General features: G+C 37.3%; 1 protein-coding gene across 4 annotated transcripts in view; it reads left to right on the top strand.

The window, feature by feature from the left end:
* Positions 1-23,671, top strand: part of LOC309622997 (olfactory receptor 2M3-like) — a gene marked incomplete at its 3' end in the record, with an annotated part of 89,514 nt that overhangs the window by 19,916 nt on the left and 45,927 nt on the right. The window lies entirely within an intron of this gene.

Below are 23,671 nucleotides of genomic sequence, written 5' to 3' on the forward strand. Positions count from 1 at the left end.
CAAGTATTTGTTTGATATCTGTTTCCAATTGTTTTGAGAGTGGAATTAGCTGAATCATATGTCATATGATTAATTCTATATTTAAATTTTTGAGGAACCACAAAACTTTTTACCTAGTGGCGGCACCATTTTACATTCTCATCAGCAATGTATGAGAGTTCCACTTTCTCCTCATCCTTGTCAACTCTTGCTATTTTCATCTTAAAAAATGTTTATTGAGGAGGAGCTTCAAGATGGCGGAAGAGTAATACACAGAGATCACCTTCCTCCCCACAAATACATCAGAAATACATCTACACATGGAACAACTCCTACAGAACACCTACTGAACGCTGGCAGAAGACCTCAGACCTCCCAAAAGGCAAGAAACTCCCCACGTACCTGGGAAGGGCAAAAGAAAAAAGAAACAACAGAGACAAAAGAATAGGGACGGGACCTGCACCTCTGGGAGGGAGCTGTGAAGGAGGAAAGGTTTCCACACGCTAGGAAGCCCCTTAGCGGGCGGAGACTGCGGGTGGTGGAGGGGGGTAGCTTCGGAGCCACGGAGGAGAGCGCAGCCACAGGGGTGCGGAGGGCAAAGCGGAGAGATTCCCGCACGGAGGCTCGGTGCCGAGCAGCACTCAGCAGCCCGAGAGGCTTGTCTGCTCCCCCGCCGGGGCGGGCAGGGCTGGGAGCTGAGGCTCGGGCTTCGGTCGGATCGCAGGGAGAGGACTGGGGTTGCGGCGTGAACACAGCCTGAAGGGGGCTAGTGCGCCACAGCTGGCCAGGAGGGAGGCCAGGAAAAGGTCTGCAGCTGCCGAAGAGGCAAGAGACTTTTTATTGCCTCTTTGTTTCCTGGTGAGCGAGGAGAGGGGATTAACAGCACCGCTTAAAGGAGCTCCAGAGACGGGCGCGAGCCGTGGCGATCAGCACGGACCCCAGAGACGGGCATGAGACGCTAAGGCTGCTGCTGCCGCCACCAAGAAGCCTGTGTGCAAGCACAGGTCACTCTCCACACCGCCCCTCCCGGGAGCCCGTGCAGCCCGCCACTGCCAGGGTCCCGTGATCCAGGGACAACTTCCCCGGGAGAACGCACGGCGCGCCTCAGGCTGCTGCAACGTCACGCCGGCCTCTGCCGCCGCAGGCTCGCCCCACATCCATACCCCTCCCTCCCCCTGGCCTGAGTGAGCCAGAGCCCCCGAAGCAGCTGCTCCTTTAACCCCGTCCTGTGTGAGCGAAGAACAGACGCCCTCAGGCGACCTACATGCAGAGGCGGGTTCAAATCCAAAGCTGAAACCCCTGGAGCTGTACGAACAAAGAAGAGAAAGGGAGATTTCTCCCAGCAGCCTCAGAAGCAGCGGATTAAATCTCCACAATCAACTTGATGTACCTGCATCTGTGGAATACCTGAATGGACAACAAATCATCCCAAATTGAGGAGGTGGACTTTGGGAGCAATGCTATATATATATTTTTTTCCCTTTTTCTCTTTTTGTGAGTGTGTATGTGTATGCTTCTGTGTGTGATTTTGTCTGTATAGCTTTGCTTTTACCATTTGTCATAGGGTTCTGTCTGTCCGTTTTTTGTTTCTTTTTTTATTACTTAAAAACATTTTTTTCTTAATAATTATTTTTTATTTCAATAACTTTATTTTATTTTATTTTATTTTATTTTACCTTCTTCTTTCTTTCTTTCTTTTTTTTCTCCCTTTTATTCTGAGCCGTGTGGATGACAGGCTCTTGGTGCTCCAGCCAGGCGTCAGGGCTGTGCCACTGAGGTGGGAGAGCCAAGTTCAGGACACTGGTCCACAAGAGACTTCCCAGCTCCACATAATATCAAACGGCAAAAATCTCCCGGAGATCTCCATCTCAAGGCCAAGACCCAGCTCCACTCAACGACCAGCAAGCTACAGTGCAGGACAACCTATGCCAAACACTAGCAAGGCAGGAACACAACCCCATCCATTAGCACAGATGCTGCCTAAAATCATAATAAGGCCACAGACACCCCCAAAAAACACCCCAGACATGGACCTTCCCACCAGAAAGACAAGATCCAGCCTCATCCACCAGAACACAGGCACTAGTCCCCTCCACCAGGATGCCTACACAACCCACTGAACCAACCTCAGCCACTGGGGACAGACACCAAAAACAACAGAAACTACGAACCTGCAGGCTGCGAAAAGGAGACCCCAAACACAGTAAGTTAAGCAAAATGAGAAGACAGAAAAACACACAGCAGATGAAGGAGCAAGGCAAAAACCCACCAGACCTAACAAATGAAGAGGAAATAGGCAGTCTACCTGAAAAAAAATTCCGAATAATGATAGTAAAGATGATCCCAAATCTTGGAAATAGAATGGAGAAAATACAAGAAATGTTTAACAAGGACCTAGATGAACTAAAGAGCAAACAAACAGAGATGAACAACACAATAAATGAAATTAAAAATTCTCTAGAAGGGATCAACAGCAGAATAACTGAGGCAGAAGAACGGATAAGTGACCTGGAAGATAAAATAGTGGAAATAACTACTGCAGAGCAGAATAAAGAAAAAAGAATGAAAAGAATAGAGGACAGTCTCAGAGACCTCTGGGAAAACATTAAATGCACCAACATTCGAATTATAGGGGTCCCAGAAGAAGAAGAGAAACAGAAAGGGACTGAGAAAATATTTGAAGAGGTTATAGTTGAAAACTTCCCTAATATGGGAAAGTAAACAGTTAATCAAGTCCAGGAAGCACAGACAGTCCCATACAGGATAAATCCAAGGAGAAACATGCCAATACACATATTAATCAAACTATCAAAAATTAAATACAAAGAACAAATATTAAAAGCAGCAAGGGAAAAACAACAAGTAACACATAAGGGAATCCCCATAAGGTTAACAGCTGATCTTTCAGCAGAAACTCTGCAAGCCAGAAGGGAGTGGCAGGACATATATAAAGTGATGAAAGAGAAAAACCTACAACCAAGATTACTCTATCCAGCAAGGATCTCATTCAGATTTGACAGAGAAATTAAAACCTTTACAGACAAGCAAAAGCTAAGAGAATTCAGCACCACCAAACCAGCTTTACACCAAATGCTCAAGGAACTTCCCTAGGCAGGAAACACACGAGAAGGAAAAGACCTACAATAATAAACCCAAAACAATTAAGAAAATGGTAATAGGAACATACATATCGATAATTACCTTAAATGTAAATGGATTAAATACTCCAACCAAAAGACATAGACTGGCTGAATGGATACAAAAACAGGACCCAGAGTTACAGAAAGATAGAGAAGATGAAAAGGCAGAGGGCTATGTACCAGATGAAGGAACAAGAAAAAACCCCAGAAAAACAACTAAATGAAGTGGAGATAGGCAACCTTCCAGAAAAAGAATTCAGAATAATGATAGTGAAGATGATCCAGGACCTCGGAATAAGAATGGAGGCAAAGATTGAGAAGATGCAAGAAATGATTAACAAAGACCTAGAAGAATTAAAGAACAAACAAACAGAGATGACCAATACAATAACTGAAATGAAAACTACACTAGAAGGAATCAATAGCAGAATAACTGAGGCAGAAGAACGGATAAGTGACCTGGAAGACAGAATGATGGAATTCACTGCTGCGGAACAGACTAAAGAAAAAAGAATGAAAAGAAATGAAGACAGCCTAAGAGACCTCTGGGACAACATTAAATGCAACAACATTCGCATTATAGGGGTCCCAGAAGGAGAAGAGAGAGAGAAAGGACCAGAGAAAATATTTGAAGAGATTATAGTTGAAAACTTCCCTAACATGGGAAAGGAAATAGCCACCCAAGTCCAGGAGGCGCAGAGAGTCCCATACAGAATAAACCCAAGGAGAAACATGCCAAGACACATAGTAATCAAAGTGGCAAAAATTAAAAAAAAAGAAAAATTATTGAAAGCAGCAAGGGAAAAACAACAAATAACATACAAGGGAACTCCCATAAGGTTAACAGCTGATTTCTCAGCAGAAACTCTGCAAGCCAGAAGGGAGTGGCATGATATACTTAAAGTGATGAAAGGGAAGAACCTACAACCAAGATTACTCTACCCGGCAAGAATCTCATTTAGATTTGATGGAGAAATCAAAAGCTTTACAGACAAGCAAAAGTTAAGAGAATTCAGCACCACCAAACCAGCTCTACAACAAATGCTAAAGGAACTTCTCTAAGTGGGAAACACAAGAGAAGAAAAGGACCTACAAAAACAAACCCAAAACAATTAAGAAAATGGTCATAGGAACATACATATCGATAATTACCTTAAACGTGAATGGATTAAATGCCCCAACCAAAAGACATAGACTGGCTGAATGGATACAAAAACAAGACCCATATATATGCTGTCTACAAGAGACCCACTTTAGACCTAGGGACACATACAGACTGAAAGTGAGGGGATGGAAAAAGATATTCCATGCAAATGGAAATCAAAAGAAAGCTGGAGTAGCTATACTCATATCAGATAAAATAGACTTTAAAGTAAAGAATGTTACAAGAGACAAGGAAGGACACTACATAATGATCCAGGGATCAATCCAAGGAGAAGATATAACAATTATAAATATATATGCACCCAACATAGGAGCACCTCAATACATAAGGCAACTGCTAACAGCTATAAAAGAGGAAATCGACAGTAACACAATAATAGTGGGGGACTTTAACACTTCACTTACACCAATGGACAGATCATCCAACATGAAAATAAATAAGGAAACAGAAGCTTTAAATGACACAATAGACCAGATAGATTTAATTGATATATATAGGACATTCCATCCAAAAACAGCAGATTACACGTTCTTCTCAAGTGCGCACGGAACATTCTCCAGGATAGATCACATCTTGGGTCACAAATCAAGCCTCAGTAAATTTAAGAAAATTGAAATCATATCAAGCATCTTTTCTGACCACAACGCTATGAGATTAGAAATGAATTACAGGGAAAAAAACGTAAAAAAGACAAACACATGGAGGCTAAACAATACGTTACTAAATAACCAAGATATCACTGAAGAAATCAAAGAGGAAATCAAAAAATACCCAGAGACAAATGACAATGAAAACACGACAACCCAAAACCTATGGGATGCAGCAAAAGCGGTTCTAAGAGGGAAGTTTATAGCTATACAAGCCTACCTAAAGAAACAAGAAAAATCTCAAGTAAACAATCTAACCTTACACCTAAAGAAACTAGAGAAAGAAGAACAAACAAAACCCAAAGTTAGCAGAAGGAAAGAAATCATAAAGATCAGAGCAGAAATAAATGAAATAGAAACAAAGAAAACAATAGCAAAGATCAATAAAACTAAAAGTTGGTTCTTTGAGAAGATAAACAAAATTGATAAGCCATTAGCCAGACTCATCAAGAAAAAGAGGGAGAGGACTCAAATCAATAACATCAGAAATGAAAAAGGAGAAGTTACAACAGACACCGCAGAAATACAAAGCATCCTAAGAGACTACTACAAGCAACTTTATGCCAATAAAATGGACAACCTGGAAGAAATGGACAAATTCTTAGAAAGGTATAACCTTCCAAGACTGAATCAGGAAGAAACAGAAAATATGAACAGACCAATCATAAGTAATGAAATTGAAACTGTGATTAAAAATCTTCCAACAAACAAAAGTCCAGGACCAGATGGCTTCACAGGTGAATTCTATCAAACATTTAGAGAAGAACTAACACCCATCCTTCTCAAACTCTTCCAAAAAATTGCAGAGGAAGGAACATTCCCAAACTCATTCTATGAGGCCACCATCACCCTGATACCAAAACCAGACAAAGACACTACAAAAAAAGAAAATTACAGACCAATATCACTGATGAATATAGATGCAAAAATACTCAATAAAATACTAGCAAACAGAATCCAACAACACATTAAAAGGATCATACACCACGATCAAGTGGGATTTATCCCAGGGATGCAAGGATTCTTCAATATACGCAAATCAATCAATGTGATACACCATATTAACAAATTGAAGAATAAAAACCATATGATCATCTCAATAGATGCAGAAAAAGCTTTTGACAAAATTCAACACCCATTTCTGATAAAAACTCTCCAGAAAGTGGGCATAGAAGGAACCTACCTCAACATAATAAAGGCCATATATGACAAACCCACAGCAAACATCATTCTCAATGGTGAAAAACTGAAACCATTTCCTCTAAGATCAGGAACGAGACAAGGATGTCCACTCTCACCACTATTATTCAACATAGTTCTGGAAGTCCTAGCCACGGCAATCAGAGAAGAAAAAGAAATAAAAGGAATACAAATTGGAAAAGAAGAAGTAAAACTGTCACTGTTTGCGGATGACATGATACTATACATAGAGAATCCTAAAACTGCCACCAGAAAACTGCTAGAGCTAATTAATGAATATGGTAAAGTTGCAGGATACAAAATTAATGCACAGAAATCCCTTGCATTCCTATACACTAATGATGAAAAATCTGAAAGAGAAATTATGGAAACACTCCCATTTACCATTGCAACAAAAAGAATAAAATACCTAGGAATAAACCTACCTAGGGAGACAAAAGACCTGTATGCAGAAAACTATAAGACACTGATGAAAGAAATTAAAGATGATACCAACAGATGGAGAGATATACCATGTTCTTGGATTGGAAGAATCAACATTGTGAAAATGAGTATACTACCCAAAGCAATCTACAGATTCAATGCAATCCCTATCAAATTACCAATGGCATTTTTTACGGAGCTAGAACAAATCATCTTAAAATTTGTATGGAGACACAAAAGACCCCGAATAGCCAAAGCAGTCTTGAGGCAAAAAAATGGAGCTGGAGGAATCAGACTCCCTGACTTCAGACTATACTACAAAGCTACGGTAATCAAGACAATATGGTACTGGCACAAAAACAGAAACATAGATCAATGGAACAAGATAGAAAGCCCAGAGATTAACCCACGCACCTATGGTCAACTAATCTATGACAAAGGAGGCAAAGATATACAATGGAGAAAAGACAGTCTCTTCAATAAGTGGTGCTGGGAAAACTGGACAGCTACATGTAAAAGAATGAAATTAGAATACTCCCTAACACCATACACAAAAATCAACTCAAAATGGATTAGAGACCTAAATATAAGACTGGACACTATAAAATTCTTAGAGGAAAACATAGGAAGAACACTCTTTGACATAAATCACAGCAAGATCTTTTTTGATCCACCTCCTAGAGTAATGGAAATAAAAACAAAAATAAACAAGTGGGACCTAATGAAACTTCAAAGCTTTTGCACAGCAAAGGAAACCATAAACAAGACGAAAAGACAACCCTCAGAATGGGAGAAAATATTTGCAAATGAATCAACGGACAAAGGATTAATCTCCAAAATATATAAACAGCTCATTCAGCTCAATATCAAAGAAACAAACACCCCAACCCAATAAATGGGCAGAAGACCTAAATAGACATTTCTCCAAAGAAGACATACAGACGGCCACGAAGCACATGAAAAGATGCTCAACATCACTAATTATTAGAGAAATGCAAATCAAAACTACAATGAGGTATCACCTCACTCCTGTTAGAATGGGCATCATCAGAAAATCTACAAACAACAAATGCTGGAGAGGGTGTGGAGAAAAGGGAACCCTCTTGCACTGTTGGTGGGAATGTAAATTGATACAGCCACTATGGAGAACAATATGGAGGTTCCTTAAAAAACTAAAAATAGAATTACCATATGACCCAGCAATCCCACTACTGGGCATATACCCAGAGAAAACTGTAATTCAAAAAGACACATGCACCCGAATGTTCATTGCAGCACTATTTACAATAGCCAGGTCATGGAAGCAACCTAAATGCCCATCAACAGATGAATGGATAAAGAAGATGTGGTACATATATACAATGGAATATTACTCAGCCATAAAGAGGAACAAAATTGAGTCATTTGTTGAGACGTGGATGGATCTAGAGACTGTCATACAGAGTGAAGTAAGTCAGAAAGAGAAAAACAAATATCGTATATTAATGCATGTATGTGGAACCTAGAAAAATGGTACAGATGAGCCGGTTTGCAGGGCAGAAGTTGAGACACAGATGTAGAGAATGGACATATGGACACCAAGGGGGGAAAACTGCGGTGAGGTGGGGATGGTGGTGTGCTGAATTGGGCGATTGGGATTGACATGTATACACTGATGTGTATAAAATTGATGCCTAATAAGAACCTGCAGTATAAAAAAACAAACAAAACAACTAATACTAAACTTTCATTGGGTTATTTGTATGGAAATATGTTAATATAAATGTTTCAGACATTACATGAAATTTCTAAAAATCTTATATTTGTATTTGTATGGAAATATGTATGGAAATATGTTAATATAAATGTTTCAGACATTACATGAAATTTCTAAAAATCTTATATGTTCTGGTATAATGTTATAAGTAATAATCCTAGTTATTACTTTAAAATGTATATCTCAGAAATTAAAAAAAAAAAAAAAAACAGGACCCATATATATGCTCTCTACAAGAGACCCACTTCAGACCTAGGGACACAAACAGACTGAAAGTGAGGGGATAGAAAAAGATATTCCACGCAAATGGAAATCAAAAGAAAGCTGGAATAGCAATTCTCATATCAGACAAAATAGACTTTAAAACAAAGACTATTACAAGAGACAAAGAAGGACACTGCATAATGATCAAGGGATCAATCCAAGAAGAAAATATAACAATTGTAAATATTTATGCACCAAACATAGGAGCACGTCAATACATAAGGCAAATACTAACAGCCATAAAAGGGGAAATCGACAGTAACAATCATAGTAGGGGACTTTAACACTCCACTTTCACCAATGGACAGATCATCCAAAATGAAAATAAATAAGGAAAAACAAGCTTTAAATGATACATTAAACAAGATGGACTTAATTGATATTTATAGGACATTCCATTCAAAAACAGCAGAATACACTTTCTTGTCAAGTGCTCATGGAACACTCTCCAGGATAGATCACATCTTGGGTCACAAATCAAGCCTTGGTAAATTTAAGAAAATTGAAATCGTATCAAGTATCTTTTTTCTGACCACAACGCTATGAGACTAGATATCAATTACAGGAAAAAATCTGTAAGAAATATGAACACATGGAGGCTGAACAACACACTACTTAATAACCAAGAGACCACTGAAGAAATCAAAGAAGAAATCAAAAAATACTTAGAAACAAATGACAATGAAAACACAATGACCCAAAACCTATGGGATGCAGCAAAAGCAGTTCTAAGAGGGAAGTTTATAGCTATACAAGCCTACCTTACAAAACAAGAAACATCTCAAATAAACAACCTAAACTTACAGCTAAAGCAATTAGAGAAAGAAGAACAAAAAACCCCAAAGTTAGCAGAAGGAAAGAAATATAAAGATCAGATCAGAAATAAATGAAAAAGGAATGAAGGAAACAATAGCAAAGATCAATAAAACTAAAAGGTGGTTCTTTGAGAAGATAAACAAAACTGATAAAACATTAGCCAGGCTTATCAAGAAAAAAAGGGAGACCTCAAATCAATAGAATTAGAAATGAAAAAGGAGAAGTAACAACTGACACTGCAGAAATACAAAGGATCATGAGAGATTACTACAAGCAACTATATGCCAATAAAATGGACAACCTGGGAGAAATGGACAAATTCTTAGAAAAGCACAGCCTTCCGAGACTGAACCAGGAAGAAATAGAAAATATGAACAGACCAATCACAAGCACTGAAATTGAAACTGTGATTAAAAATCTTCCAACAAAAAAAAGCCCAGGACCAAATGGCTTCACAGGCGAATTCTATCAAACATTTAGAGAAGAGCTAACACCTATCCTTCTCAAACTCTTCCAAAATATAGCAGAGGGAGGAACACTCCCAAACTCATTCTACGAGGCCACCATCATCCTGATACCAAAACCAGACAAAGATGTCACAAAGAAAGAAAAATACAGGCCAATATCACTGATGAACATCGATGCAAAAATCCTCAACAAAATACTAGCAGACAGAATCCAACAGCACATTAAAAGGATCATATATTATGATCAATTGGGGTTTATCCCAGGAATGCAAGGATTCTTCAGTATACGCAAATCAATCAACATGATACACCATATTAACAAATTGAAGGAGGAAAACCATATGATCATCTCAATAGATGCAGAGAAAGCTTTCGACCAAATTCAACACACATTTATGATAAAAACCCTCCAGAAAGTAGGCATAGAGGGAACCTTCCTCAACATAATAAAGGTCATATATGACAAACCCACAACCAACATCGTCCTCAATGGCAAAAAACTGAAACCATTTCCACTAAGATCAGGAACAAGACAAGGTTGTCCACTCTCACCACTATTATTCAACATAGTTTTGGAAGTTTTAGCCACAGCAATCAGAGAAGAAAAAGAAATAAAAGGAATCCAAAGTGGAAAAGAAGAAGTAAAGCTGTCACTGTTTGCAGGTGACATGATACTATACATAGAGAATCCTAAAGATGCCACCAGAAAACTACTAGAGCTAATCAATGAATTTGGTAAAGTAGCAGGATACAAAATTAATGCACAGAAATCTCTTGCATTCCTATACTAATGATGAAAAATCTGAAAGAGAAATTAAGAAAACACTCCCATTTACCATTGCAACAAAATGAATAAGGTATCTAGGAATAAACCTACCTAAGGAGACAAAAGACCTGTATGCAGAAAATTATAAGACACTGATGAAAGAAATTAAAGATGATACAAGTAGATGGAGAGATATACCATGTTCTTGGATTGGAAGAATCAACATTGTGAAAATGACTATACTACCCAAAGCAATCTACAGATTCAATGCAATCCCTATCAAACTACCACTGGCATTTTTCACAGAACTAGAACAAAAAATTTCACAATTTGTATGGAAACACAAAAGACCCCGAATAGCCAAAGCAATCTTGAGAAAGAAAAACGGAGCTGAGGAATCTGGCTCCCTGACTTCAGACTATACTACAAAGCTACAGTAATCAAGACAGTATGGTACCGGCACAAAAACAGAAATATAGATCAATGGAACAGGATAGAAAGCTCAGAGATAAACCCACGCACATATGGTCACCTTACCTTTGATAAAGGAGGCAAGAATATACAGTGGAGAAAAGACAACCTCTTCAATAAGTGGTGCTGGGAAAACTGGACAGGTACATGTAAAAGAATGAAATTAGAACGCTCCCTAACACCATACACAAAAATAAACTCAAAATGGATTAAAGACCTAAATGTAAGGCCAGACACCATCAAACTCTTAGAGGAAAACATAGGCAGAACACTCTATGACATAAATCACAGCAAGATCCTTTTTGACCCAGCTCCTAGAGAAATGGAAATAAAAACAAAAATAAACAAATGGGGCCTAATGAAACTTAAAAGCTTTTGCATAGCAAAGGAAACCATAAACAAGACGAAAAGACAACTCTCACAATGGGAGAAAATATTTGCAAATGAAGCAACTGACAAAGAATTAATCTCCAAAACATACAAGCAGCTCATGCAGCTCAATATCAAAAAAACAAACAACCCAATCCAAAAATGGGCAGAAGACCTAAATAGACATTTCTCCAAAGAAGATATATAGATTGCCAACAAACACATGACAGAATGCTCAATATCATTAATCATTAGAGAAATGCAACTCAAAACTACAATGAGATATCATCTCACACTGGTCAGAATGGCCATGATCAAGAAATCTACAAACAATAAATGCTGGAGAGGGTGTGGAGAAAAGGGTACCCTCTTGCATTGTTGGTGGGAATGTAAATTGATACAGCCACTATGGAGAAAGGTATGGAGGTCCCTTAAAAAACTAATAATAGAACTACCATATGACCCAGCAATCCCACTACTGGGCATATACCCTGAGAAAACAATAATTTTAAAAGAGTCATGTACCAAAATGTTCATTGCAGCTCTATTTACAATAAGCAGGACATGGAAGCAACCTAAGTGTCCATCAACAGATGAATGGATAAAGAAGATGTGGCACATATATACAATGGAATATTACTCAGCCATAAAAAGGAATGAAACTGAGTTATTTGTAGTGAGGTGAATGGACCTAGAGACTGTCATACAGAGTGAAGTAAGTCAGAAAAAGAAAAACAAATACCAAATGCTAACATGTATATATGGAATCTAAAAAAAAAGAAAAGAAAAGAAAAGAAAATGGTCAGAAGAGCCTAGGGGCAAGACAGGAATAAAGACGGAGACCTACTAGAGAATGGACTTGAGGATACGGGGTAGGGGGAAGGGTAAGCTGGGACAAAGTGAGAGAGTGGCATGGTCATATATACACTACGTAAAATAGATAGCTAGTGGGAAGCAGTCGCATAGCACAGGGAGATCAGCTTGGTGCTTTGTGACCACCTAGAGTGGTGGAATAGGGAGGGTGGGAGGGAGGGAGATGCAAAAGGGAAGAGATATGGGGACATATGTATATGTCTAACTGATTCACTTTGTTATCGAGTAGAAATTGACACACAATTGTAAAGCAATTATACTCTAATTAAAAAAAAAGAAATTCCGTTTCAATGTTTCTTATGTTATTAAGCAATGTAAAGAGATTTGTGCCTTCTTAAAATTGTACATTAAATATAAGTATCAATGTGTAAAATATCAAAGATAAACAGCTAGAAGTGTTTTTAGTCTTCCTGTAAGAATAACACCATGGAAGGTAAAGAGATTACAAATGTGTCATTCCATGCAAGAAGGATTTGGGGGGTAGATTGATTCTTTATCATTGACACCAAGGTTGTGATCTCAGAGAGACAGCAGTGAGTAATCCTGAAGCAGGATCTTAGTTCCTGCCCAGGAATTGAACCCGAGTAGCCTGGATGAAAACCAGGAATCCTAGCTGCCAATCCACCAGGGGTGAGAGGTTAGAAGAAAAGTTGCCCTTGCTCTTGCCCCGTTTGAAAGCAAGAATGTTTTAAGGAGGCAAAAACTGTAAAAACAGGTAAAAGTTTATTATTATTAGCACAGCACAACATGTGGGAGAGCAAACAAAGAGGTAGTTCATTTATTTAAGACAGAGGCAAGGCAGAAATACAAACCTGGAGAAAAAGGGTGTAGGCATCCTCCCTAATGAGGAGATGCACAGTAACAAAGCAGTTAAATCATTTATATAGGGACAGTTCTTCCAGGTCTTTGTTCTCCTCTGGCCAAATATCTCACTTCTTTTTTCCACATCTCGACTTCCTTAGGGCCCTTCCTAATATCCGTGCACATCTCTTTGCTAAGACAGATTCCAGTGCAATGGCTAAAGGGAGTATGACAACATATATTATGGGATGACACCCCCTCCCTTTTGATTCCCAAGGAGCATTTTTGCTCATGTGTAGTTGAGGAGGTTTCGTTGACCTCAGGAGTGATAGATGTGGTCCTCTTTTCTCTTTACTCCAGCAGAGCTCAGCTCCTGCCATTAACTTTGTGCTTGGCATGTCTAGGGAAAACAAAGCTCCAATTTGCTCCAGCTTGACAACCTCCAGCTGCTCAACCCAGAGGCCCATCTATCTCCTACCTCAGTTGGAAGGGAAATGAGATGGGAGGAGAAAACCCCGGCAAGAACTGGCTTCTATCAGGTTTCTATCACAGGGGACTTGGAGAGATTTGGGAAATAGTGTCTTGAGCCATGTCTTCTATAAACCTCCCCTTGAACACACTGGACAAAAATCTCTTCTCAATCATTCATTCATACTGCTCCCAAGAGACCTGCATTCATATCCCTAGGGCCTGTGGAGTTTTGGCAGCCAAATGGGTGTGCACACAGAGTGGTGAAGAAGAGAGCATGGTCCAGCCCTGGGAGAGTTTGGAGTCTGGTTACTGATACAAAGTGTTCTAGGCAGAGGGGACAGCTGAGCAAAGGCTGAGGACAGTGTTGTAGAGCAGAGAGAGTTAGGGAGAGTGTGAGGGAGAGCTGGCCAGATAACGTGGCCCACACCTAATAAGGCCTGATAGGCTACGTGAAGAGATAAGGTTTTGAGTAGATAGGAGGTATGATCTGCGCCCTCCCCTTTTTTTTTTTAATTTATTTTATTTATTTATGGCTGTGTTGGGTCCTCGCTTCTGTGTGAGGGCTTTCTCTAGTTGTGGCAAGCAGGGGCCACTCTTCATCACAGTGCGCGGGCCTCTCACCACCGCGGCCTCACTTGTTGAGGAGCACAGGCTCCAGACGCGCAGGCTCAGTAACTGTGGCTCACGGGCCCAGCCGGTTTGCGGCATGCGGGATCTTCCCAGACCAGGGCTCGAACCCGTGTCCTCTGCATTGGCAGGCAGACCCTCAACCACTGCGCCACCAGGGAAGCCCTGCCCCCCCTTTTTAAAATAGAAACACCCTGGCTGCTCTGTAGGGTCCACCACAAAACTCCTGTAGTAATTCAGGTGAGAAATGATGGCACTTGGACCAGGGTGGAAATACAGTAGGCAGCAGAAGTGGTCAGGTTCTGGGTACCTTTTTTTGTTGTTGTTGTTTTTATAAAAATTGAAGTATAGTTAATTTATAATGTTGTTAATTTCAAGTGTACAGCAAAGTGATTCAGATATACATATATATATATGCATTCTTTTTCAGATTCTTTTCCATTATAGGTTATTACAAGATATTGAGTATTGTTCCCTGTGCTATACAGTCATCTGGGTACATTTTGAAGGTCAAGCCAACAGGAGCTTACAGTAGAACTGATGTTATTAACTAACATAGTTTTAGGAAGGATAAAATGAGTAACTGCATTTAACATGCTGGGCACTGTGAACCCTTTATTAGCTCTTTCTATTAAAATGCATATAGACTTTAGTAATCAACACATTTCTTTAAGAATGATAGACAGTTGTATGCCATTTAGAGGAAGCAAGTTTTCAAGTGGTTCTTTATAATGTCAATGAGTTTTGGGGTGGATGTGTTATAGACCAACATGTGTGTTGCCCAACATTCATTCTGCAACCTTCCCAGTGTCCAAAGTGACTCAGCCTTGGTCTGGCCCTCCTCCTATTGTTCACAGCCACAAGTCTGTCAGTGGTACTGGACCAGCCCCACACCAGGTCTCCTCCTTCTCATCTGGGGGCTCCATTGGAGGCCATGCGTTGGTGGGCGCAATCACACACCCTTAGTCCAGGACCAGAGTTCCAGTGCAACTGCAGGGAAGATGGCACAGGTGGGCAGGCAGTGCTGATGGCGTGGGGACTGTCTGCCTTGCTGAAGTTGAAGAGCCATATTTCCAGCAGTACTGCCAGGCAAGGGTCATGCAGTTCTCCAGCAGGAGGCACCCTTTTGCCTGGAGGGGATGGTCATTTGGGGAAAAGGCCGCAGGGCTGGAACACGGCCACCTCTTCCATGGGGCTAGGGCTCTGCCCAGCGTGTGGGGTTCTGGGGCCTTCACCTCTGCTGTCTTCAGGTGTAAGCGAGGCTGTAGACTAGCCAAAGGGTAGTAGTTCCACAGGTGGAGAGGTTTATGTAGAGATCTTCCTCCACTTACCATGGGGTTAAATACAGATAAACCCACCCTAAGTTGAAAATTTTGTAAGTTGAAAATGTGCTTAACACACCTAATCTAGGTGCAGCTACCCAGCATCATGAAAGAGTATTGTACCTTACATTGCTAGCCCAGGAAAAGATCATAATTCAAAATTTGAAGTACAGTTTCTACTGAATGCATATCACTTTCACACCATTGTACAGTTGAAAAATCTTAAGTCAAAACATCGTAAGTTGGGGACCATCTGTATTTATCTATGGGCAATTAGGTGGATGTTAAGATATCAAGTGACTTCCAGGTGTCAAGTCCCATGTAAAACTCCAGAATAGTCCTAGTCTGATGTCATCTCTGTCTTTGTGGGAGAGAATTGATGATCAGATCAGAACAACAGGAGTGATATGCGTTCTGGTGCTTCCCTTTCCAGATTTTATTTCCTCCTTCTTTTCCAGGTAGAGGTCTGGTCACCATTATCTCTTTATCTTTGATTTTTTTGCAGTTTGAATATGATACACTTAAAATTTAGGGATTTTTGTTGTTTTGAGCGGTGTTTTTTTGTATCCCATTTTATTGAGGTATAAATGGCATTATCACATTATATTAGTTTCAGGTGTACGATGTAATGATCCGATATTTATGTTTGTTGCAAAACAATCACCACAATAAGGATAGTTAACATAGGTCGCCATATAATTACAAATTTTTTCCCCCAATGAGAACTTTAGAATCTACTCTCTTAACCACTTTCAAATATGCAATACGGTATTATTAACTATAGTCAATATTAACCATGCTGTACATTACATCCCCAAGACATATTTATTTTATAGTTGAAAGGTTGTAACTTTTGACCCTCTTCACTCATTTTGCCAATGCTTCAACTTTCACCTCTGTCAACTACCAATCTGTACACTGTATCTATGACTTTGGTTTTGCTGTTTTTTAGATTCCACATATAAGTACATACAGAGGTCATACAGTATTTGTCATTCTCTGTCTGACTTATTTCACTTAGTATAATGCCCTCAAGGTCCATCCATGTTCTCACAAATGGCAAGATTTTCTTTTTTTTTAAGGCTAAATAACATTACGTGGTGTGTGTGTGTGTGTGTGTGGTGTGTGTGTGTGTGTGTGTGTGTGTATACATACATATATATATTATATATATATATATATATATATATATATATATATATATATATATATATATACACACATACATACATATATATATATCACATTTTCTTTATCCATTCATCCGTTAATGAACTCTTAGGTTGTTTGCACATCTTGGTTGTTATAAATAATGTTGCAGTGAACAGGGGGTGTAGATATCTTATTGAGTTAGTGTTTTCATTTTCTTTGGATAAATACCCAGAAGTGGAATTGTTGAATCATAGAGTAATTCTACTTTTAATTTTGAGGGAACTGCATACTGTTTTCCATAGTGGCTGCATCAATTTACATTTCCACCAACAGTTCACAAAGATTCCCTTTTCTCCACATCCTTGCCAACACTTGTTATTTCTTGTTTCTTTTTTAACAGCCATACCAACAGGTGTGAGGTGATATCTCATTGTGGTTTTAATTTGCATTTCCCTGATGATTAGTGATGTTGAGAATCTTTTCATGTGACAGTTGCCATCTATATGTCTTCTTTGAGAAAAATATCCTTTTGCCCATATTTTAATCATATTATTTGTGGTTTTTTTGCTATTGAGTTATATGAATTTTTTATATAATTTGGATATTAGCCCCATATCTGATATATGGTTTGCAGATATTCCTCTTATTCTGTAGGTTGCCTTTTTATTTCGTTGATGGTTCTTTTGCTGTGCAAGCGTTTTTAGTTTGATGGAGTCCCACTTGTTTATTGTTGTTATGGTTGCCTTTGTTTTTAGTGTCAGATCCAAAAAATAATTGCCAAGACTAATGTCAAGGAGCTTTTTCTCCATGTTTTCTTCTAGGAGTTTTAAGGTTTCAGGTCACATATTCAACGCTTTAATCCATTCTGAGCTAATTTTTGTGTATGGTGTAAGATAATGGTTCAGTTTCATTCTATTGCATGTGACTGTCCAATTTTTCCAACAGCATTTATTGAGGAACTCTCTTTTTCCCCTTTGTTTTCTTGGCTCAAAATATTATTTTGTAAACATTTGGGTTGAAGTTTAATTGGGTCAAAAGTTATTTGCCCATGTATTCATGGATTTATTTCTGATCATTTTTGTTCCATTGATCCATGTGTCTGTTTTTATGCCAGTACCATAGTGTCTTGATTATTTTATAGCTTTGTAATATAGTGTGAAATAATAGAGCATGATACCTCCAGCTCTATTGTTTCTGCTCAAGATTACTTTGGCTACTTGGGATCTTTTGTGATTCTCTACAAATTTTAAGATTTTTTGTTCTATTTCTGTGAAAATGCCATTGGAATTTTGATAGGGATTGCATTTAATCTGTAGATTGCTTTGGGTAATATGGAAATTTTAAAACATTAATTTTTCCCATCCACAAACATGAAATATCTTTCCATTTATTTGTGTCTTCTTCAACTTCTGTCATCAATGTCTTATACTTTTCATTGTATAGGTCTTTCATGTCCTTGGTTAACTTTATTCCTAGATATTTTATTCTTTTTGATGCATTTGTAAATGAAATTGTTCTCTTAATTTTTTGATTGTTCATTATTAGTGTATAAAAATGCAACAGATTTTTGTATATTGATTTTGTATGCTGCAACTTTACCAAATTTTTTGGTTAATAGGTTTTTCTGGTGGAGCCTTTTGGGTTTTTTAATATAATATCATGTTATCTGCAAATAGTGATCATTTTTCTTCTTCCTTTCTGATTTGGATCACATTTCTTTTTCTTGCCTAATTGCTGTGGCTAGGATTTCCAATGCTTTGTTGAATAAAAGTGGCAAGAGTGGGCATCCTTGTCTTGTTCCTGATCTTAGAGGGAAAGCTTTCATCTTTTCACTGCTGAGTATGATGTTTGCTGTAAGCTGGTCATATATGGTCTCTATTAAGTTGAGTTACATTTCTTCTATACCCACACTGTTGAAAGTTTTTTAAAAATCGTAAATAGATGTTGAATTTTGTCAAATGCTTTTTCTACATCTGTTTAGATAATCATATGATTTTATGCTTTATTTTGTTAATGTGGTATATTGCCTTGATTTGCTTGTGCATGTGGAGCCACCTTTGCATTCCTGGAATAAATCCCAGTTGATCATCATGTATGATCCTTTTAATGTGTTGTTCAATTTGGTTTGCCAATATTTTGTTGAGGATTTTTACATCTAATTTCATTGGGGGTATTCCTATGTCATGTTCTTTTCTTGTGGCATGTTTGTCTGGTTTTGGTATCAAGGTAAGGCTGACCTTGTAAAATAAGTTGGAAGTGTCTTCTCCTCTTTTGTGTTTTGGAAGAGTTTGAGAAGGTTTGATATTAATTTTTCTTTGAATGTTTGGTTCTGGACTTCTGTTTGTTCAGAGGTTTTTGATTACTGATTAAATCTCCTTACTACTAATGAATCTGTTCAGATTTTCTCTTTCTTCTTGTTTTAGTCTTGGTTATGTTGAATGTTTCTTGAATGTATTCATTTCCTCTAGGTTGTCAAATTAGTTGGTATATAATTGTTTATAGCAGTCTTTTACGATCCTTTATATTTCTGTAGTGTCATTTAATGAGTTTGTTTCTTTTCTGATTTTATTTATTTGAGCATTCTGTTTTTATACTGGTGTCTAGGTAAAGCTTTGTCAATTTAGTTTATCTTTTTATAGAACGTTTTCATAGTTTCAATGGTCTTTTCTATTGTCTTTTTATCTCTGTTTCATTTATTTCTGCTCTGGTCTTTGGATTTCCTTCTGTCTATTGTCTCTTGGCTCATTTGTTCTTTTTCTAGTTCCTTGAGGTGTAAATTTAGATAATTTATTTGAGATTTTTCTTGTTTTTTGTTTGTTTGTTTTAATGTGGGCATTTATCACTATGAACTTTCCTCTTAGAACTGCTTTTGTTGCATCCCATAAGTTTTGGTAGGTTGCATTTCCATTTTCATTTTTGTCTCAAGGTATTTTTGGATGTTTCTTTTGGTTTCTTCTTCGACCCATTGGTTGTTCCATACCATGCTGTTCTGTACCACATATTTGTGAGTTTTTTCAGTTTTTTCTTTTAATAGATTTCTAATTTCATATCATTGTGGTTGGAAAAGTGCTTGATATGATTTCCTCTTCTTAAACTTAAGACATTTTTTGTAGCTTAACATATGATCTATCCTGAGGAATATTCTATGGGCATTTGAGAAGAATGTGTATACTGTTGCTTTTGCATGGACTTTTCTGAATTTGGTCTAATGTGTTGTTTAAGCCTAATGTTTTCATGTTGATTTTCTGTCTGGATGATTTATTCATTGATGTAAGTGAGGTATGAAAATGTCCTACTATTATACTATTGTGTTCTATTTCTCCCTTAGGTCTATAATAATTACTTTATGTATTTAGGTTCTCCTACTTTTGATGTATAAATATTTTCAAATGTTATATTCTCTTGTTAGATTCCCCTTTACCATTATGTAATGCCCTTCTTTGTCTCTTACTATAGTCTTTTTTTAGTCTATTTGTCTGATGTAAGTATAGCTACACAGGTTTTTTTTCTTTGTTTGTTTCAGTTTGCATGGAAGATCTTTTTCCATCCCTTTAATTTCAGTCTGTGTGTCCTTATATCTGTAGTCTCTTATATGCAGCATATAGATGGGCCTTGTTTTTCTTATACAATTTTTTCTTGATTTATCATTAGTGTTTTTGAGTGTATCTCTTTGCATACCTTTTTTCAGCAGCTCCTCTAGGTATTGCATTATATATACATAGTTTTTCAAAATCTACTGATATCAACATTTTATCAGTTTGAGTAAGTGTAGAAACTTTATCTCCCTTTATGTCCCTTTACCCAACCCAATTGTAATTTAATTGATTAAAATATTTCTTGTATTTATTGAGAACCACATTAGACAATGTGATCATTTTTTCTTCACCTTGCAAACATAATTTAGAAAACTCAAGTGGAGAAAGTCTACTGTATTTCACGTATTTTTGTTCTTTCTCTATTCTTTTTTCTTTTTTTCTTTTTTTTTTAAACATCTTTATTGAAGTATAATTGCTTTACAATGGTTCTATTCTTTTTTCTAAGAATCCTTATCTTTTCTTTTCTGTTTAGAAAAGTTCTTTTAGTCATTCTTTTAGAGTAGGCTTTCTAGCAACAGATTCTCTTAGTTTCTTTAAATGTATTTCATTTCCCCTTCTTCACTGAAATATATTTTCACAAGATATGAAATGACAGATTTTTTCTTTCAGGACTTGAATAATACTGTGCCACTTCCTACTGACCTTTACAGTTTCTGATAAGAAATCTGCTGTCAAATGATTTGTTTTTCCTCTATAAGTAATGTGTCATTTCTCACTCACTACTTTCATAAATTTTCTTTGCGTTTAGTTTCCAAAGTCCGGCTATGATGTCATTGCATGGATTTCTTTGGGGTTATCCTGTTTGAGGTTCATGTAGCTTTTATTTATTTATTTATTTATTTGCCACATTTGGTGAGTTTTCAGCCATTTCCTTTGCATACTTTTTCAGCTCCACCCACTTTCACCTGCTTTCTGTAATTCTGAGTATATGATTGCTAGATCTTTTGCTATAGTCCCACAGGTCCTGCATCTCTGGTCCTCTTTCTTTAGTCAATCTTCTTTCTGTTGTTCATGTTAAGTAATTTCTCTTGTTCTGTCTTGAAATTCATTGATTCTTTCCTCTGTCTTCTCCAGTTTGTTCTTGAGTAAACCACTGGGTTTTTAAATTTCAGCTAATTTATTTTGAGTTCTAAAAATTTGTATTTGTGTTTCTTTATATCTTCTATTTCTTCTATTTTTCATTTGTCTCAAATGCATTTGTAATTGCCTATTGAGACATTTTTACATTGGCTGCTTTAAGGTCTTTTCATATATTTTGACATCTCGGTCATCTCGATTTTGGCATCTGTTGTCTTTTTTTCATTTAGTTTGAGTTTTTGCTGGATTTCGATATGATGAGTGATATTTGATCAGAGCTTGGACATTTGGGGTATTATAAGGCTGTGGTTTTCTGTCTTGTATTTTTGTAGGCCTCCTCTGAGACTGTTCCACTGGATAAAAAGGGGGTTACCACCTCATTAGTGCCAGGTGGGTGTGGAAGTACAGTTTCTCTACTCAGCCTCTATTGATCCCAGGGGTTGTGGTGGAAGCATCCTATGTAGGTCTTTTTGATGAACTGACACTTATAAATGTGAGATGAATATCTGTTACTGATAACATCTTTTTCTAATATCTTCATAATACTAATATAGTTTCACCAGGTGTCTTATGATTAATGTTTGCAAGGTATTTTTTCTCTATCCCTTTACTTTCTTATCTATTCTTTTGCTTTAAAGTGAGTTGCTTATCAAAATAGCTTATCATAGGCTCTCTATATTTTTTAAACCTCTAACAATATCTTCCTTTTAATTGGAGTATTTAGTCTATTTATATTTATTGTAGTTATTGCTCAGGTTGCATTTAAATCTTCATTTTGCTCCTTGTTCTCCACTTTTATCATCTGTTCTTCCTTTAAAAAATTACTTCTTCTATTGGCATTCTTTTTTTCTTTTTTCTTTTTTTGCCACAGTATGTGGCTTGTGGGATCTCAGTTCTGCAACAGGGACTGAACCCAGGCTGCAGCAGTGAAAGCCTGAAAGCCTAACCACTAGTCCACCAGGTAACTCCCTCCCATTCTTTTTGATGAATCAAAATGGGCATTCCATTTTATCCCCTCAAAAGGTATACCACTTTCTTAATTTTTTAATTTTTTTAGTGTCTGTTTTAATATTTACACTATGCCCTTCTACTTCCTACAGTTTACAGTTTGATTTAGTGTTTTATGAATTCAGGTATAATATAGAAAATTTACAATATTTTAAATCCATTTTTGGTTTTTCTGGCTATTGTGTTATAGTCATATGTTTATTTCTACATATGTTTAAATCCCCAATGAATTTTTAGTATTTTTGTCTAGACAGGGAGTGGTATTTTAACCCTTTAAAGGAAATATTTGTTATATTTATTCACATATTTACTATTTTTGCTGCTTTTCATTCCCTGGCTTCCATCTCTATCATTTCACTTTAGTATGAAATATTTCCTTTAACAAGTCTTGTTTGAGTGTGCTGGAAATTCTCTTTCATTTGTCTGAAAATGTTCTTATTTTGCTGGTTATAAAATTGTAGATGGACAGTTGTTTTTTTTTTTCTTTCAGTACTGTAAATATGTCTTTCCATTGGTTTCTTGTCTCCATTGTTTCTGATGAGTTCAGGTATATATTTGATAGAGATCCTTAATTATGATGGGTCTTGTTTTCTTTGTTACTTTTAAGACTTTCTCTCTATTATATGTTTTAAGCCACTAGATAATAATGTGCTGAAGTCTAGGTTTCTTTTTAATCATTCAACTTGAGTGTTACTGAGATTATTGGATCTATGCACAGGGGTTATATATTATATGGAAAAATTTAGGCCAGTACCTTGTCAAGTGTTTTGGGGAAATATTTCCCTTTTCTCTTTCTGGGACTTCTTGACACATTTTTAAGATTGTTTGATATTTTCCCACAGGTCTCTGATACAATTATTTGTTTCCATTCAGTTCTCTTTCTGTGTTTAGTTTGAGGACTTTCTATTGACTAGTCTTATAGTTCAGAGGTCAGGAAAATATGGCCCATGGGCCAGATATGGTCCACTGGCTGTTTTTATTTTAAAAGTCTTGTTGGAACAAAGCTACACTCATTCATTTACACATTGTCTAAGGCCACTTTTGTGGAAAAGCAGCAGAGTTCAGTAGTTGTGACAGAAATCATATGGCTTGCCAAGCCTAAATATTTACTATCAGGTAACTTAGAGAAAGTTTGCCAATTTATGTTCTAGTTCACGATTTTTTCCTTTTGCTGTGTCCAAGATGCTCTTAATCTCATTCAATGATTTCTTTATTACAGATTGTATTTTTCAGGTCTAGAATTACACTATTGCTCTTGCAAAACTTCCATTTCCTTGCAGG

The sequence above is a fragment of the Balaenoptera borealis genome, assembly GCF_965194805.1.
Source record: "Balaenoptera borealis genome assembly, chromosome: 2".
Classification (NCBI taxonomy): Eukaryota; Metazoa; Chordata; class Mammalia; order Artiodactyla; family Balaenopteridae; genus Balaenoptera; species Balaenoptera borealis.